Source organism: Ambystoma mexicanum, chromosome 4q (assembly GCF_040938575.1).
Source record: "Ambystoma mexicanum isolate Mex_15411 chromosome 4q, UKY_AmexF1_1, whole genome shotgun sequence".
NCBI classification, from domain to species: domain Eukaryota; kingdom Metazoa; phylum Chordata; class Amphibia; order Caudata; family Ambystomatidae; genus Ambystoma; species Ambystoma mexicanum.
The window spans coordinates 471,733,956-471,754,300 of record NC_090928.1 but is presented as its reverse complement, the minus strand read 5'-3'; positions in this window follow the sequence as shown (position 1 = coordinate 471,754,300).

Genomic DNA, 20,345 nt, shown 5'->3' with positions numbered 1-20,345 from the left:
CTGCCACCAAGACCTTTTTATGCAGATTTAAATATGATCACAAAACCATCCCACACAGGAGTTGTCCTTAACCAGGTTTCATGCAAAAGAATGATGTTACATTTTTCCCTCTTCACATTGGTATTGTCGTTCAAGAAGGAATTGTGTCCTCTAGAGTGTCAACTGAGGATATGCCAGATATTAGATGAAACCTGGCCTGTTTTGGATTGTGGTTGGCAGAACAGAGGACAACCAACCTCAACTCAACGCTTCTTGATTCTGAATGATTTTGAGTTGGCAGTCTTTGGCGGAGTGACGAGTTACTTTGATACTAGATTTCACTTGATCAGATCTTCTCTTTTTGGGTTGGCGTGCATAGTAACATTCATAACACTGGAGTAGGATTTTCTCCTGTTGTTCGATTACCAGCTTCTCCACCGTTTTGGAGTGGAAACGGGCAGCACACTTTCCCAAGTAATCATAGTCAAATAGGTAGACATACTTTATGTCCTCTGATGATATAGTACTCAGTTGTGGAATTGATGTCAGCAGAGCAAGCAGTCTGCTTCTGTCAAATGGAGTTTTAGGGTCTGCTTTGCGTATCGTTTAAAAAATCAGGAAGTACTTAGTAGCCTGTCGAAACATGCAACTGTTATTCTTCACTGGTTGCTTATTTTTGGTCGTTTGACAGACTGTGAGACTATTTTGGCCAACTTCCTGAGCTTGAGAGAGGGCTGTTTAGGGCCAACACCCACCTGTAAACCATTGTTTCTCATTTGGGCTGGTTGGGGTGTATAACTTCGGTCTGTGTTCATTCTTGGAGTGTTTTTAATACTTCTCATTGTTTTGTTTTTCATTCTGGTCGAGTCCCATCGTGAGTCCACTGTCAAAGTAACTGTAGGTTTTATGTTATCACAGGAGTTCTTTTTCTTTTTCCGATCCTTTTCCAAAGAAGCTTCTTTTATTTGCTGTGCAGCCTGGTGAGACTTAATGAAAGGCTGTTTCTTTCTGTCTTTTGTGACCTCCACAGCACCATCTTTGCCTTGACTCTCATCATTTATGCAGACGATTTCATCTGAGATCTTCTTTCAGTTAATCCTTTTTTCTGCGAGAGATGTTGCACAGAAATGTGCGAGATCCTTTATTTTAAGTTTTTAGTCCTCCTCTCATGTTATTGTTTTTTTTCTCCTTACACAAAGTTGGTTTTGTTTCTGTTTTGTTTAAGTACTGTCTAAGGTCCTCATTTCTGGCGATGTTGCTTCTGTAGCTTCCGTCGCTTTTATTTCCATCTGTTTTTTAAAGAGTTCAGACAAACACGGAATCACAGGGCTCTTGCTGCTGTTCGATTTCCCCGGCAGTACCACATTCACCAGAAGTGACCTTTTCTCAGTTAGGGACTGGGTGTTCATCCTTAATTCATGAGCCACAGTGTCATACAAACATGTAAGTGATTGCAAGACCAAATTTAAAGCAGCAAGAGACGTTGAAGCACCATCCATCGAGTCATTGCAACTTGACGCATTGCCCTGAAAGAGCTGTGATCTCTAATCACCATGGAGTCATCCATTCTGTCTTTTTTTTAAACAAAAAAGAGAGATAAAGGGGTATGTGTCACCAACATACCCTTCACATAAAGGGGTTCTCCCTTCAAAAATTTTTGACAATAGAGCTGGTGCTAAAAAGTTGCTTCACGCTGGTAATAGACCCACTAGCGTTACACTCTGTTTTAATCCTATAGCCACTTTGGGCACAAGATTGATAAAATAGTGGACGCTAGTTAGTAGAAAAAATATATATAATTTTGTTTTATCAATTACGCTCAAATTTTAAGAACTTCATCGGTGTAGGCACTAAATTAGTAAATAGTCCTTCACCAAACATTTAAAACAAACAATTCATTGACAGAAACAAATGCAACGGCTGAAACGTCCATTTGGAAAGCTCATAGAAACAGATTCTAAAGTTGTTTTAGGCTTAACAGGATGATATGTTGTGTTGTTTGTCACATTCATTCAGACTTTGCTTCACACACCTCAGTTGGACTCATTTCATACATTCTCATATACCAACATTTATCACATTCTCATTCAACACACAAATAGTGCCCGACATGTTTCTTCCCATTTCAGTTATGACTATAATGATTGTTAGGGAATTCAAGCAGTTTGGCAAAAACGTTTCTGTCAGTGGTACAATCTAAAACAGTAATATTGATTGTTACAAACAATCTTATATTAACATTTTCGAATGAGATTTAAATGGTCTCTTCACTTTATAGGGGTATTATATCCCATATCTTCCATCTAGTTGGAAAAAGATCACCACCTAGCGGGGAGCAACAAGAAAAAAATAGACCGATTAGTAACCTATTATGGCTGCTCAACTCTACAATCTGTCATAATTGATTAGTGGCAGTTGAAGATCAAAGGCACAAACACCCATTATGTGGTATTCAAGGGACATGGGAGTGCACGTGACGGTTAACTGTGGTTAGAGTGTATTTCCTCAACCTCTTTCTATGGGGTAAAAATGGGAAGATAAAAGAAAAAGAAAAGAAAGGAAGGACAATAGCTTTAGACCTTTTAATATCCCTTCTACACCTTGTGTGTAAGTGAAATCAAAATACATCACTCACTTTTAAATCTGGTCTTTTTCAAGTTTCTTATTGTAGTGGAGTTAGCGGAAAAACAGAGTCTCCACACTCTATTAAGTAGAGTGGATAGAGAGTTTTCTCGGGCTACAAAAGAGAATATTATGTAGTCTCCTGGTATGAGCTAAAGAGGAGTAGCTGTTAAAGCATACTTATTGCATCAGCATCACTTACTTAGTCTCTGATATTCATCTGAGCATTAGACATTCCAAAAAGTCAGTGTAGCGCCAAGTTCAAAGAAATAGATCGCAGTTATCACATGACCGGTTCTTCTGTATTGTGTCTGCACTTGTGTGATCTCGTATATTCTTTCTAGGATTTAAAAAGGGCTAAAAATTAGTCCAAACATTCTCCATCTGTGTGCGTTTAGAACTAACGCGAGCTTACATGTCTTTTTACTAAACCTGCATCAGTACGTTGTATTACTAGGAAAAGCTTCGGCAATAGTAAATCTGTCGGAGCCGATTTCTAATGTCATTACTAAGTCGCAGCGCGTCAGCGTAAGACAAGCATGAAGCATGTGTCTTAGTTGTTCTATCTGTTCGGTTGCTCACTTTTCTTACCGTTATGTGGCAACGTCCAAGCTCTGTGTTCCAGTTTCCTTCGCTCCTTCTGCGTTCGGTGCGTAAATGCTTCCGGTTTCGCCTCTAGTGACTAGAAGCGTATCCAGGCTTTTTATGGCAGCGTACCCAGTACGCACATGCGCAGAAGTGGTTTGAGATATGTAGATTGTCGTCGTCAATCATCCGATGCATTATGCCCATCAAGCATATGAAAGGAGAGAGACATAGCTATCCAACCATAGTTTAAGAGTTTACGGATCGCAAAAACGGAGCTCCACTGTTCAAACAGGATATTCCGCTTGGGAGGGAGAAGTGCAGTGGTAATTTGTCAGGTTTTTCACATGTTTCTGACTTTCTCGGAACAGGGTGCTCCAAATTCCTAGGATTTTGCAATTTAGGACCCACAGATCGATTTTATACATTCACGCCTTTTCGTCATGTTATGAATGAAAAAGATTAGCTAATGCTCTTTTAGCAGAGCTCAATTAATCAGACAAAGCACTTCGCTTTAGAAGCAGAGTTACATTAGTAGTTTGTCGAGTTGTTCACAAGTTTCAGGCTTTCTCGAAAAAAAGGGAACTCCAGATTACTAGGTTTTAGCAGTATTAGACCCACAGATCGATTTTTTCATTCAGGCCATTTATCATACTATTGGTAAGGAAGATTAGCTGCTGCTCTTTTTTCAAAAGGGTTCTTTTATCTTTATTATTATCCGTACTCGATCTTTGTTTGCACAGGACAGTCCAGCTAATTTCTTCCACTTTGTGATTGAATTCCCACCAATGTTCAATTAGAGGTGCATTCTGGGTTCTGTTTCTGATGCAGCTTTTATGTTCCCCTATTCGGATTTTGATTATTCTATCCGTTTTGCCAATGTACATTTTTCTGCACGGGCACCATACTGCATATATGACCATCTTGGTATTACAATTGCTAAAAGTTTTTTGTTGCCATACTGTTGGTAAGCCAATATCTACTGCTGTGCTCTTGAAAGTTGAAGGGCAGCAACGGCAATTGCCGCATGGTGTATGGCCCGTTAGGTATCGAAATCCCCATTGTTGCGGCAGTGTTGTTTGCGATGTCTGTTTCCTACTAATATCATTTCTTGTCAAGATTTCTTTTACATTACGGCTTCTCTTAAACGCAATGATGGGTCTTGCAATGGGATGTTCGCAGTTTTCCAGAAGATGCCAGTTTTTGCCAATGATTTTTTTAATTCCATTGGAAAGATGATTATAGCTGTTGACAAAAACAAGTCGTTTGTTGGTTTCTTCCAGAGTGTGTTGTGTACGTTGTGGCTTATATTCTAACAGAGCCTCTCTGTTATTGTTTTTGGCCCGTTTCAAAGCACTCTGAGTGATTTTATTCGGATATCCCCTATCTTCAAGTCTATCTTCCATTTTCATTGCTTCAGCTTGGAAATCGGTTCTGTTAGTGCTGTTCCTTTTAAGTCTTAGGAATTTTCCCAAAGGTAGATTATCGCGTACATGGCGCGGATGAAAACTTGAGTAGTGTAACAAGGAGTTTCTGTCAGACGGTTTGTTATATGTTTTGACATACAGTTTTTTTATGTTAGGTTCAACACTGATAGTAATGTCCAAGAAAATTAAGGATGTTGTGCTATGTTGATGAGTGAATTTTAGAAAACTGTTTTGTAAGTCAATCCATTTATAAAAGCGTTCCAGTTCCTGTAGACCTCCTGTCCAAATCATAAAAATGTCGTCTATATATCGAAGCCATTTTCTGATGTAGCTAATGAACGGGTTTGAGTTATTCATGATGATGTTGATTTCGAACCCTTCCATGTAGAGATTGGCTACACTAGGTGCCAAAGTGGCGCCCATGGCGGTGCCTTGTATCTGTTTAAAAAACTCTCCATTAAAGTGGAAGTAACTCTCGACTAGGGCCATTTCTGTGCCCCATAAAATGAATGATACTGGAGTGGTTGTCACAGTATGTTCTATTAGTAGTTTTTCTTCGAGTACTTCTAGAGACAGTTGTTGGGGGATACTGGTATACAAGGCCACTACATCCAGGCCAAATAGAAGCTCTGTCTGTGGATCGAAGTCCAGATTTTCTACCTCTGATATAATCTGAGTTGTATCCTGTATAAATGAGGCCATCTTTTTCACCAAAGGTTGTAAAAAGGTATCTGCGAATTTAGATAGTGGCTCCAAAGCGGAATTCACCCCTGAGACGATTGGTCTACCCGGTGAATTGGTCATTGCCTTGTGGATTTTAGGCAAGATATAGAATTGTGGAATCTGGGGTTTATCTTTGATGAGAAAATCACATTCCTTCCGGCTGATCCACCCTCTCTCTTGCGCTTTTGTAACTTTAAGGGTGATCATCTTTAGTAGTCGTGGAGTTGGATCCTCTGTTAGTGTTTGGTAGCAGGTAAGATCTAATAGTTGATGATAGCATTCCCTTATGTAGTCTGCCCGATTGAGGATCACTATAGCTCCTCCTTTGTCGGCTCTACGAATTATGATCTCATGATTGCTAGAGAGTTGCTTGAGCGCAAAGGTTTCGTTATTACTGATGTTCTGAAAGATTTTCTTACCTTAGCCTGTTGTTCTAGAGTTGTGATCTCTTTTAGTACTCTATTTTGGAATACCAAGGCTTCTGGACTATGGGCTGCTGTGCGCATTCTGTCGCCATCTGGAAATAATGAGTCTGGTATCTCATTACTAAGTTCATCCTGAGTTCTGAATAGACCTGGGGGCACACTCAGTCGGTCACATATATTTCCAGCTACCTATATTTTGTTTTGCAGGTTCACGCAGGCATCAAAGATGATGGTGTTCACTTACTGTTCTACCTGTATCAGAACTTGTCCTGATAATTCAGATTCTGACTTTTCTGTATTGTCTTTGCCCATTGTCATGTTGTTTATTGTAACTAAGGTGTCATCTGAAAAAACACACCCTTCTTTAATGGCTTGACTGAATAACTTTTGGGGTGCTGGGGAAAAAATGAAGGTATTTTTCCCTGTTTCATAGTTGCTAAGAGGGCTGACTGATGTATCCATGTTTGCGTGCATGATTTGTCAGAAGAGGGTACATGGTCGCTCTGCAGTGTATATCTCTTTGCTTTCCCTCTCATTTCTAAGCTAGGACCGAGCAAAGGGTCAAAGAGTCTGGCCCCACACTCTTTCAGTCACTTTAGTTCTCAGATTGTATCAGTTGTGGAGAACAAGCTCTTTGTGGCTAGGCTTGTGGGCATTTGTTCAAATTACTGTGAACCAATGTGTCGCCGTGTTACTCCAGTGAAGTCACAAGAGTATGTGGATGACTTGTCCAAAGGTTATAAACACTGCTATGTGGTTGCAACTGTCACAAGAACCAAGTTGAGTTGCTGACCAGTTTACAGAGTCTTTTGAAGCAAGGGTGGTTAGGGTTGGTTGACTGCCGTTGACTGCTGCTTGACTGCTTTGCCGTACCACTGTTCACCTGCTCAGACTGCAGGGACTGCTCCACTCAAACCACACCTCTCCGCTCCACGGACTTATGGCACTTTTGTGGGTAGGGTCCTCCTCAAAAAAAGAATAGTCAGCAGCAAAAACAGACCCACATTCACTGTGCATGCAGGGGCTGTTCCACTCAACGCACTCCGCTCCGTGGACTTCTGGCACTTTTGAGTGTAGGCTCCTCCTCAAAAAAAGAATAGTCAGCAGCAATAACACACTCACATTCACTGTGCCTACAGGGACTGCTCCACTCAACCCACTCTGCAAATACAAATACATTACATTTTCATATTAAAAGCACCAGCACAAACATTGACATACTGCAAAAACATATCCTTTTCATGCATTTTGATAGCAAGCCAAACATTTATGTAGAGCTAATACCATTACATATTAGCCCTAGAAGAAACGTTCCTGTGCTGCAACAATGACTTATATATGCATCTTCTTTACATGACAATATTCACCCTGTTCCTTATAATGTGCCACACAGCACTTGTCATAGTGCAATCGTTCTAAAAGATAGTTCACATACTTTACTACTCCACCAATAACACAACTTTATTCACTATTGTTTTCCAACAACTCCTCCCACCTTAATAAATAACAACCTCTCTTAGTAAAACGACTTCACCATTACCATATACCAACTAATTTTCTTTTACAATTACAGGAAAAAGACAGCTACTGAACAAAGAAAACTCTTCACATCCTACAAATTAAGTATATTAATAAAGCATGTATATCTCTCTAATTGTAACAATGTACTTTCACTATATATTAGCATAAAGCATTATTTTCTATTCAACTATATTGCATTTCACTCTTACTCATTCTATTGCAGCATCGACACGCTTTCTAATCCTATCTGAACATTGCTCTTTATTCAATACACCACCAATTCCTTACTGTCTAACAACACATCCATCTCTCATAAACTTCCATACTACAATTTCATTTCTTTATTCCATACCCCTATCCACGTGAAGTTCTCAATTCCAAGCCAACAACTTTCACACTGATTGAATTCCAAACTACTAACACACATTAGCACACATACACACGCTTCCTTACCTCCTTTCAATTACACCCACACAGCCTTCATACCTATACAAAAAAATGTGAAAGTTTGTTTGGGTGTGCACTGACAACAAGAACAATATCAATATGTTCAGAGGCAAAATGCTCAGACTGAATAATAAACAGTCCCAAAGGTTTGCAAGAGTTCCAAAGAAGGAAAAACAGCTTTAGAAACAGTTAACATCCCTGTTGGGCTGGTTATTTAATACAACACAAAACAGTCATGTGTTCAGCCCTCTTCGTAGCCTACATGTGTTTCGACCCTCTTGGGTCTTTTTCAAGGCAGGGCATGTATGACAAATGCATCCAATAATCCTGTGTGTTCACAAAATGAAACAAAACATCATATTCCCCGCATCAAGGGGGGAAGGAAAGAGAAGAAGGGGCATGATTAGATTCCCATCATTTGTTGACACAAATTGTATGTCCGTATGTAAATCATACATGAAAAATGTCATGAAATATTAGAAAGTCATAATATGTCAAAATTGGTAACACACATTACATAAATCAAATTTAGTATTAATCCCACACAATGAGATCAGTGAGATGTTGCATCCATGTTTGATATAAACAACACAGCAAAAAGTAGAGCACATACAAGACAAACAAAAAGAGAAAAGGAAAATTACATCACTAAAAATTGTGAATAACACCATTGATATGTAAAACAAGATTTGCTACTGGAAATAGTCTTGCATTGCAATGTGGCAGAGCCTGAATGTGCTAGACCCCCACCAAGTGCTTAATACCTTCAAACTAGGTGGATGCCAAACCATAATGTAGTACTCTGAAATACGTGCTCCATTATACATATACAGATTCCCATGGGTGTGCTTCCACAATTCACACTTCCATTTGTGTACACCATGAATAGTGTGTTGTAATTCATGCTGTACCCTAGGCTCCATGCATGTTAGAATATAGGTGAAGGTGCACCAATTAAGATGACTTAAATAACCTGTAATAGCTTCTTAGTTTCAGCTTGACGTGATTGGAGTGTTGCCTAAAAAGAAATCCACGACAGCTACCTAAGTACGAAGACAGTGTGCGCCCGTTTCCAAGCTACACTGGAATTATCACCAATAGGTTGTGCACCATTACACCCAGAATAAATAAAACATACTATATAGGAGGCCAATAGTAACTCTCACGAAAAGATAGTATCCCTAACACCGTAGTTAGGCGATCATTGAAGAAGGTATCAAAATGCACTACTTCCTGTATCCAGTCCACTTGGAAAAGCGACACCTCAACAATATCTATTCATATCTATTCATATCTATTCATTAAAAAAAATAAAAAAATAAGCCAGTAAGTTTTTAAAATTAGAACGTGTCTCCAAAAGGGAGATTATCAAATATTGGGAGAAAGCCTCTTTGTAAAAATATCTAGAGCATAATATTGTCCCGAGGGGACTACGTATTTTGATCTTTCCTGACTTCACTGATTCTCAAGATGCAGATCTTGCCCAGGAATGGGAGGAGAACTTAACACTAAGTTCAGAGAAAATGTTCAAATTATTGATTCAACATGCAGACCGGGAACATAAGCGGGCTATTACCCAGATAGAGGGAATTAAACAGGAGAAACTAAATATGACTAATCCTGTAGGTACTAAAGAGAAAGGTTTCGACACAGTGTATACAATTTTGAAAGATTACCAAGATGAAATAAAATTGTGCACATTTCGTAAATTCTTCAGAGACAAAAGAGGCTATAACAATGACAGAGTCTACACATTTCAAACTCGATTTGATTATCATAACATTAAGGGGGATATCAAAACACCCACTACCACACCAGTTTCATCAGAAGCAGAATCAGAGGAAGAAATTGCGAACACTAATGAACTAGGGGAAGCGAGTGCTGCCTCAGGTCTCACACATCATAGAAGAGGTTTCCTGGCAGAGATAAAACACTATAAGAAAGGAAAACTCTCTAACTTATAACTCTGCCTATACCAAACAGGTACATTTTCAGGTCCCTTTAGGTCACAATATTACACCAACCACCTCATCCTCAGAGGAAGAAGGGGAAGAGGGGCAAGGCAGAGACAAAGACAAAGGTATAGACGCAAGGCTAACAAGGTCCAGAGTCAAGAACCTGAAGTCCAAATCAATACTCAAGACCTAGTGTGTAACTTGTCTAACAGGGAACTCTGTAGGGCTGAACTGTCTCTTCTCAATAAAGGTCTTTCGTTTTCACCCAGTCTCAAGTCTGATCTTATTGAATTTCAGATTGATTTAAACAAAGTTGTCAGAAAATTAAAGCTCAAGATATTTTTTCACAATCAAATTAGGACTTTTTGCCCTGCAGAGAGACAGAAAGCAGTGAGTGACTTCACCATAGCGGATATAGAGAACACACAATTAGCAATGTCTTTGGTCTCTGATCCAGTACCTTTTATTGTGTCCATACAGCAGGAGTTAGGCACCACCAACGTAACATGGAACTGTTGGAGCTTAAGAACAGGTCTAAGTTTGGAACCGTTAACACCAAATGAAAATGTTATAGACACATTCTATCAGGCTATCACTAAAGATATCCACCACCACATTGATAACTCCAACAGGGGTTTGTCTAGCCTGAAATCAAATCTAACCAGGTCTGAACAAATGGCACTCAAACAGTTAGCAAATGACAAAAGGTGATTTTTATTTAAACCTCACCCTCCAATCCAACAATCTATTTTCTTCCTAAGATACACAAGGATTTTTTGACATTACCGGAGGTCCGCCCTATCATGAGCGGATTAGGCTGGGCAACAGAGGGACTGGCACAATATATTGATACTGCTATAAAGGACTTGGTCTCCCTGCTTCCTGCCTACATTAAGGACACTACACATCCCTTGGTATTATTACAATCCATTACATGGCAACCACGCCATAAATAAGCCAGTTTGGATGTTAGAGCTCTTTATATGTCTATCAGGCACGACCTGGCACTAGATACGATTGACTTCACTTTCCGTAATCATTCGGCTCCATATTGACAGCATGTAGACATGATAAAAGCCTTCTTAGACTTCACACTTAATCACGCATGAATTACAGCACACTATTCATGGTGTACACAAATGGAAGTGTGAATTGTGGAAGCACACCCATGGGAATCTGTATATTGGAGCACGTATTTCAGGGCACTACATTGTGGTTTGGCATCCACCTAGTTTTTAGGTATTAAACACTTGGTGGGGCTCTAGCACATTCAGGCTCTGCCACATTGCAATGCAAGACTTGTTTTACATATCATTGGTGTTATTAACAATGTTTATATCAAACATGGATGCAACATCTCATTGATCTCATTGTGTGGGATTAAACTAAATTTGATTTCTGTAATGTGTGTTACCAATTTTGATATATTATGACTTTATAATATTTCAGGACATTTTTCATGCATGATTTACATGCAGACATACAATTTGTCTCAACAAATGGTGGGAATCTAATCATGTCCCTTCTTCTCTTTCCTTCCCCTCTTGATGCGGGGAATATGATGGTTTGTTTCATTTTGTGAACACACAGGATTATTGGATGCATTTGTCATACAAGCTCTGCCTTGAAAAAGACCCAAGAGGGTTGAAATGCATGTTGGCTATGAAGAGGGCCGAACACATGACTGTTTTGTGTTGTATAAAATAACCAGCCCAACAGGGGAGTTAACTGTTTCTGAAGCTGTTTTTTCCTTCTTTGGAACTCTTGCAAACCTTTGGGACTGTTTATTATTCAGTCTGAGCATTTTGCCTGCTGAACGTATTGATATTGTTCTTGTGTCTGCGCACACCCTATTCAAACTTTCAAATTCTGTTATTTTCAGGTTGGGAAATTCCTGCACTTGTACGGGGTGCAGCAGACTGCTTTGATTTCATTTTCTTGGTCCTTTCTGTACTCACTACCGCCACACTCATTACCTGGCAATCATATACTATACATTTATACTATACACAACAATGTTACAGAAACCACTGTTTTCCTCAAAAACATCATAATATTCCTAGTTATTAAATGAAACCACCATTCCCTGACTCACTGACACCAGTATTGCTCAACACATTATACTATCAATACTGTAGTGTTCATTCCTCATCACATGAATATACTTATTTTATACAACACCACCAACTGTTAATGCTATATTTACCTAAACCCATCACAACTATATAGCTTCCTACTCTCACAACTTTCCCAACCACACCTATCATTCCACTACACAATCACATAGGACTCTATTCATCTGTACAATAACAGCCACACACCTAGTCATAATATATGCATAAACATTCCACAAATTTGAAACACAAACTTTCGTTTCCCAACAGACATAACAGAATGCCTACTAAAAACCAACGCCGTGGAAAACATAGAAAATATAGAGCAGATACAAATATGAACAAGCCATATAGTCATCTGCCTTTAAAACAATTGGTAGAAAACATTTTCAGGGTAATTCATAGAATTTAGCGCACAAGTGGCACACGCGGCTGGCGCACAGTGTGCGCGTGCGAATCTCTGCGCCAGCCACGTGCGCGAAAATCCATTTCCGCGCACAGCGTATTCATGGATTTTAGCTACCGAAACCAGCCCTGGCGCACAGTCACGCAGCGACCATGCAGCAGCGCCAGTTACGCCCCCAAGAACGCCCCTCGTGCAGGGAAAAGCCATCAAAATCCCCAATCCAGCGCAAAGGGCTGCGCTAAGCCTGTACCAGCAGGGCAAGTGGGGAAAGTGTATTACTGGAGTTCGCATGAAGTTTCACACGCGATAGGCACTGTGCGAGTGGGGTACGTGTATTACTGGGGTTCGTGTGAAGTTTCACACGCGATAGGCCCTGTGCGAGTGGGGTACGTGTATTACTGGGGTTTGCGGGAAGTTACACACGCGATAGGCCCTGTACGAGTGGGGTACGTGTATTACTGGGGTTCGCGGGAAGTTTCACACGCGATAGGCCCTGTGCGAGTGGGGTACGTGTATTACTGGGGTTCGCAGGAAGTTTTACACGCGATAGGCCCTGTGCGAGTGGGGTACGTGTATTACTGGGGTTCCTGGGAAGTTTTACACGCGATAGGCCCTGTGCGAGCAGGGTACGTGTATTACTGGGGTTGGCGGGAAGTTTCACACGCGATTTTAGCAGGGTACGTGTATTTCAGGGGTGCGTGGGAAGTTTCACACGCGATAGGCCTCGTGCGAGTGGGGTACGTGTATTACTGGGGTTCGCAGGAAGTTTCACATGCGATAGGCCCTGTGCGAGCGGGGTACGTGTATTACTGCGGTTCGCGGGAAGTTTCACATGCAATTTCAGCAGGGTACGTGCATTTCAGGGGTGCGCGGGAAGTTTCACACGCGAAAAGGCCTGTGCAAGTGGGGTACGTGTATTACTGGGGTTCGCGGGAAGTTTCACACGCGATAGGCCCTGTGTGAGCGGGGTACGTGTATTACTGGGGTTCACGGGAAGTTTCACACGCGATTTCAGCAGGGTACGTGTATTTCAGGGGTGCGCGGGAAGTTTCACACGCGAAAGGGCCTGTGCGAGTGGGGTACGTGTATTACTGGGGTTTGCGGGAAGTTTCACACGCGATGGGCCCTGTGTGAGCGGGGTACGTGTATTACTGGGGTTCACGGGAAGTTTCACACGCGATTGCAGCAGGGTAAGGCTATTTCGGGGGTGCGCAGGAAGTTTCACACGCGATAGGCCTTGTGCGAGTGGGGTACGTGAATTACTGGGGTTCGTGGGAAGTCTCACACGCGATTTCAGCAGGGTACGTGTGTTTCAGGGGTGCGCGGGGAGTCCTACATGTGAACTGGCAGTGTGGGTCCTCCCAGGTGTTCCCTCTGCACCCTCCACGGCCCCTGCAGGCAGCCGACACCACAGGGGACTACCCTGCACCCCTGGTCATGTCCCGCAGGCAGCCCATCCACCATGGGCAAGCCCCCCAGCCAAGCCACATGTCAGCTTGCACTACTGATCACCAACTCATGGCCCCCTGCACCCCCACCCCCCAGCAGTGCAGGGCACCTGCCAGCAGGCCCCCACTCATGTCCCCCTGCACCCCCACCCCGAGCAGTGCAGGGCACCTGCCAGCAGGCCCCCACTCATGTCCCCTTGCACCCCCACCCCCCAGCAGTGCAGGGCACCTGTCAGCAGGCCCCCACTGATGTCCCGCTGCACCCCCACCCCCCTGCAGTGCAGGGCACCTGCCAGCAGGCCCCCACTCATGTCCCCTTGCACCCCCACCCCCCAGCAGTGCAGGGCACCTGCCAGCAGGCCCCCACTCATGTCCCACTCATGTCCCCCTGCACCCCTACCCCCCAGCAGTGCAGGGCACCTGCCATCAGGCCCCCACTAATGTCCCCCTGCACCCCCACCCCCAGCAGTGCAGGGCACCTGCCAGCAGGCCCCCACTCATGTCCCCTTGCACCCCCACCCCCCAGCAGTGCAGGGCACCTGCCAGCAGGCCCCCACTCATGTCCCGCTGCACCCCCACCCCCGAGCAGTGCAGGGCACCTGTCAGCAGGCCCCCACTCATGTTCCACTCATGTCCCCCTGCACCCCACCCCCAGCAGTGCAGGGCACCTGCCAGCAGGCCCCCATTCATGTCCCCCTGCACCCCCACCCCCCAGCAGTGCAGGGCACCTGCCAGCAGGCCCCCACTCATGTGCCACTCATGTCCCCCTGCACCCCCACCCTCCAGCAGTGCAGGGTACCTACCAGCAGGCCCCCACTCATGTCCCCCTGCACCCCACCCCCCAGCATTGCAGGGCACCTGCCAGCAGGCCCCCACTCATGTCCCACTCATGTCCCCCTGCACCCCCACCCCCCAGCAGTGCAGGGTACCTGCCAGCAGGCCCCCACTCATGTCCCCCTGCACCACCACCCCCCAGCAGTGTAGGGCACCTGCCAGCAGGCCCCCACTCATATCCCACTCATGTCCCCCTGCACCCCCACCAACCAGCAGTGCAGGGCACCTGCCAGCAGGCCCACACTCATGTCCCCTTTCACCCCCACCCCCCAGCAGTGCAGGGCACCTGCCAGCAGGCCCCCACTCATGTCACCCTGCCCTCATCCCCCTGCAGTGCAGGGCACCTGCCAGCAGGCCCCCACTCACGTCCCCTTGCACCCCCACGCCCCAACAGTGCAGGGCACCTGCCAGCAGGCCCCCACTCATGTCCCACTCATGTCCCCCTGCACCCCCACCCTCCAGCAGTACAGGGTACCTGCCAGCAGGCCCCCACTCATGTCCCCCTGCACCCCACCCCCCAGCATTGCAGGGCACCTGCCAGCAGGCCCCCACTCATGTCCCCCTGCACCCCCACCCCCCAGCAGTGTAGGGCACCTGCCAGCAGGCCCCCACTCATGTCCCACTCATGTCACCCTGCCCCCCATCCCCCTGCAGTGCAGGGCACCTGCCAGCAGGCCCCCACTCACGTCCCCTTGCACCCCCACCCCCCAACAGTGCAGGGCACCTGCCAGCAGGCCCCCACTCATGTCCCACTCATGTCCCGCTGCACCCCCACCCCCCAGCAGTGCAGGGCACCTGCCAGCTGGCCCCCACTCATGTCCCCCTGCACCCCACCCCCCAGCAGTGCAGGGCACCTGTCAGCAGGCCCCCACTCATGTCCCGCTGCACCCCCACCCCCCAGCAGTGCAGAGCACCTGCCAGCAGGCCCCCACTCATGTCCCCTTGCACCCCTACCCCCCAGCAGTGCAGGGCACCTGCCAGCAGGCCCCCACTCATGTCCCACTCATGTCCCCCTGCACCCCCACCCCCAGCAGTGCAGGGCACCTGCCATCGGGCCCCCACTCATGTCCCCTTGCACCCCCACCCCCCAGCAGTGCAGGGCACCTGCCAGCAGGCCCCCACTCATGTCCCGCTGCACCCCCACCCCCGAGCAGTGCAGGGCATCTGCCAGCAGGCCCCCACTCATGTCCCACTCATGTCCCCCTGCACCCCCACCCTCCAGCAGTGCAGGGTACCTGCCAGCAGGCCCCCACTCATGTCCCCCTGCACCCCCACCCCCCAGCAGTGCAGGGTACCTGCCAGCAGGCCCCCACTCATTTCCCCCTGCACCCCCACCCCCAAGCAGTGTAGGGCACCTGCCAGCAGGCCCCCACTCATGTCCCACTCATGTCCCCCTGCACCCCCACCAACCAGCAGTGCAGGGCACCTTCCAGCAGGACCCCACTCATGTCCCACTCATGTCCCCCTGCACCCCACCCCCAGCAGTGCAGGGCACCTGCCAGCAGGCCCCCATTCATGTCCCCCTGCACCCCCAACCCCCAGCAGTGCAGGGCACCTGCCAGCAGGCCCCCACTCATGTGCCACTCATGTCCCCCTGCACCCCCACCCTCCAGCAGTGCAGGGTACCTACCAGCAGGCCCCCACTCATGTCCCTCTGCACCCCACCCCCCAGCATTGCAGGGCACCTGCCAGCAGGCCCCCACTCATGTCCCACTCATGTCCCCCTGCACCCCCACCCCTCAGCAGTGCAGGGTACCTGCCAGCAGGCCCCCACTCATGTCCCCCTGCACCACCACCCCCCAGCAGTGTAGGGCACCTGCCAGCAGGCCCCCACTCATATCCCACTCATGTCCCCCTGCACCCCCACCAACCAGCAGTGCAGGGCACCTGCCAGCAGGCCCCCACTCATGTCCCCTTTCACCCCCACCCCCCAGCAGTGCAGGGCACCTGCCAGCAGGCCCCCACTCATGTCACCCTGCCCTCATCCCCCTGCAGTGCAGGGCACCTGCCAGCAGGCCCCCACTCACGTCCCCTTGCACCCCCACCCCCCAACAGTGCAGGGCACCTGCCAGCAGGCCCCCACTCATGTCCCCCTGCACCCCCACCCCCCAGCAGTGCAGGGCACCTGCCAGCTGGCCCCCACTCATGTCCCCCTGCACCCCCACCCCCCAGCAGTGCAGGGCACCTGTCAGCAGGCCCCCACTCATGTCCCGCTGCACCCCCACCCCCCAGCAGTGCAGAGCACCTGCCAGCAGGCCCCCACTCATGTCCCCTTGCACCCCCACCCCCCAGCAGTGCAGGGCACCTGCCAGCAGGCCCCCACTCATGTCCCACTCATGTCCCCCTGCACCCCCACTCCCAGCAGTGCAGGGCATCTGCCATCGGGCCCCCACTCATGTCCCCTTGCACCCCCACCCCCCAGCAGTGCAGGGCACCTGCCAGCAGGCCCCCACTCATGTCCCGCTGCACCCCCACCCCCGAGCAGTGCAGGGCACCTGCCAGCAGGCCCCCACTCATGTCCCACTCATGTCCCCCTGCACCCCCACCCCCCAGCAGTGCAGGGCACCTGCCAGCAGGCCCCCATTCATGTCCCCCTGCACCCCCACCCCCCAGCAGTGCAGGGCACCTGCCAGCAGGCCCCCACTCATGTCCCCCTGCACCCCCACCCTCCAGCAGTGCAGGGTACCTGCCAGCAGGCCCCCACTCATGTCCCCCTGCACCCCCACCCTCCAGCAGTGCAGGGTACCTGCCAGCAGGCCCCCACTCATGTCCCCCTGCACCCCCACCCCCCAGCAGTGTTGGGCACCTGCCAGCAGGCCCCCACTCATGTCCCACTCATGTCCCCCTGCACCCCCACCCTCCAGCAGTGCAGGGTACCTGCCAGCAGGCCCCCACTCATGTCCCCCTGCACCCCCACCCCCCAGCAGTGCAGGGTACCTGCCAGCAGGCCCCCACTCATTTCCCCCTGCACCCCCACCCCCAAGCAGTGTAGGGCACCTGCCAGCAGGCCCCCACTCATGTCCCACTCATGTCCCCCTGCACCCCCACCAACCAGCAGTGCAGGGCACCTGCCAGCAGGACCCCACTCATGTCCCCTTTCACCCCCACCCCCCAGCAGTGCAGGGCACCTGCCAGCAGGCCCCTACTCATGTCGCCCTGCCCCCCATCCCCCTGCAGTGCAGGGCACCTGCCAGCAGGCCCCACTCATGTCCCCTTGCACCCCCACCCCCTAGCAGTGCAGGGCACCTGCCAGCAGGCCCCCACTCATGTCCCACTCATGTCCCCGTGCACCCCACCCCCCAGCAGTGCAGGGCACCTGCCAGGTGGCCCCCACTCATGTCCCCCTGCACCCCCACCCCCCAGCAGTGCAGGGCACCTGCCAGCAGGCCCCCACTCATGTCCCCTTGCACCTCCACCCCCCAGCAGTGCAGGGCACCTGCCAGCAGGCCCCCACTCATGTCCCCCTGCACCCCCACACCCCAACAGTGCAGGGCACCTGCCAGCAGCCCCCCACTCATGTCCCCTTGCACCCCCACCCCCAAGCAGTGCAGGGCACCTGCCAGCAGGCCCCCACTCATGTCCCCCTGCACCCCCACCCCCCAGCAGTGCAAGGCACCTGCCAGCAGGCCCCCACTCATGTTCCCCTGCACCCCCACCCCCCAGCCGTGCAGGGCACCTGCCAGCAGCCCCCCACTCATGTCCCCTTGCACCCCCACCCCCCAGCAGTGCAGGGCACCTGCCAGCAGGCCCCCACTCATGTCCCCCTGCACCCCCACCCCCCAGCAGTGCAAGGCACCTGCCAGCAGGCCCACACTCATGTTCCCCTGCACCCCCACCCCCCAGCAGTGCAGGGCACCTGCCAGCAGGCCCCCACTGATGTCCCACTCATGTCCGCCTGCACCCCCACCCCCCAGCAGTGCAGGGCACCTGCCAGCAGGCCCCCACTCATGTCCCACTCATGTCCCCCTGCACCCCCACCCCCCGGCAGTGCAGGGCACCTGCCAGCAGGCCCCCACTCATGTCCCCCTGCACCCCCACCCCCCAGCTGTGCAGGGCACCTGCCAGCAGGCCCCCACTCATGTCCCACTCATGTCCCCCTGCCCCCAGGTCATGACGATCCTCAATCATGGCCCTTATGGCCAGCCTCCCCAGCCCAAAGACCCAACCAAGTATTGCATCCACCCACATAGAAAAGGCAATTACATGATACAACCCCAATGGCAAGTATGTAAATGAAAACATGTCCATCACACACACACAATAGGTGCAAGTGAATGTGAAAACCCATATCATGACATGAATGAAACCAATGAGATAATACCACACATCGAAGTATGAAGAAAAAAATGGATTAAACACAACATGAATGTAATTAAAATCCAACACACAACAATGGGAATAATAAAAGAAAATCTGCATGTCCGTAAAAGTATAAAAAACAAGAAATCATAATCCAAAGAAATCCAAAAGAAATGGTGTCCAAAGTCACAGTCCAACAAAGCAAATCCAAGGGAAAAAAGAAAGTGAAAACCATTGCTCCATGGTGAAAATGAAAAAAAAGGGAATAATGCAATGGTGAACTATGTACAGATGAACAATCCAGGGTCCATGAGCCCAACTGATGAAATGAAACCTATCAAAAATACTACCTAATAAAAAACTATATACAAAAACGTGGTGCATTGTTCAAGCGCACCCAAAATAAGGAAAAAACGAAAGGAAACCTAACACTAACTAACTATATACATTGGCGGCGGGCAAGTCCAGCGGCTCACTCTGTGGTGTCCCGGGCCAGGGCATCATCGAACTCCATGTCTATTTGCCGGAGACGGGCCTCTGTCCTGGCCCGAGGTCTCGCAGGGAGGCACTCATGGCCTGTTCCAACTCCCTGCAAGTTGCCTCGAGGCACTCTGCCTGCCTCACCGCCCGACGCATGGAGAACTCCTCCCTGACCATGGTGAGCTGCGCCTCTTCCGCCCGCCGCCACTCCGCACCTATCTGCTGTCCCAACCGGTGCCACACGGAAGACACTCCCATTCCTGGGTCCTCCTGCCCTCTGGCCGATGCCTGGCCCTCCGATGTTGATGGCCCCGAGCTATCATTGCTCCCACCTAGAGCCTGCTCCTGCTGCTGCTATCCATGTGCCATGTCTGATGGTGCCTGCACATCCTCCATCCGCTGGTCTCCAGTTGTGGTGTCCACCCTTGCTGGGCTGCTGACTCCCAACTGTGGCAGGGATGGGAGCTCCACCACGCTGGCTGTGTTGGTCAGGCCAGGTCCACAGGGGGCCCTAGTGGAATCTGGGCTGGAAGACGGTGTGGAGAACGACTGGCGCATAGTCTCCACAGAGGAGGAGAGGTCCGCCAGAGTGCGCAACACATGTAGGAACCCACCAACCATGGCCCCTCCCAGCAGTGCCACGTCACGACGCTGCTCTCCGTGATGGTGTGCTTTCTCCACCCAGGAAAAACGCACGTCATCACGAATGACACGCGTGCGCAACGCGACACCAACCAGGACGGAGCCCATACGTTCGTGGGACCCCTCGTCCGCAGGTAGTGGAGAGGCAGATGACATGGCACTCTCCCCTACCTACGGACGGGCCTGGGACGGGGCCTCCCTGCTGGTGCATGGTGGTGCAGTCACAGGGTCAGGGGCAGTGACATGCACAGGCCCCTCCGCGGTGACCTGTGCTGCCTCCTGGCCCTGGACTGCACCACTTGCACTAGTGGTACTACCCCACCAGGCCCCATGTGCGGCTCAGTAGCGGGCTCCTCCTCCTCTGTGGAGACCACCAACCTGGATGTCTCCACACTGTCTTCCGCCATTGCAAGCCCCTTTGGGGGCTCACCCAGCCCT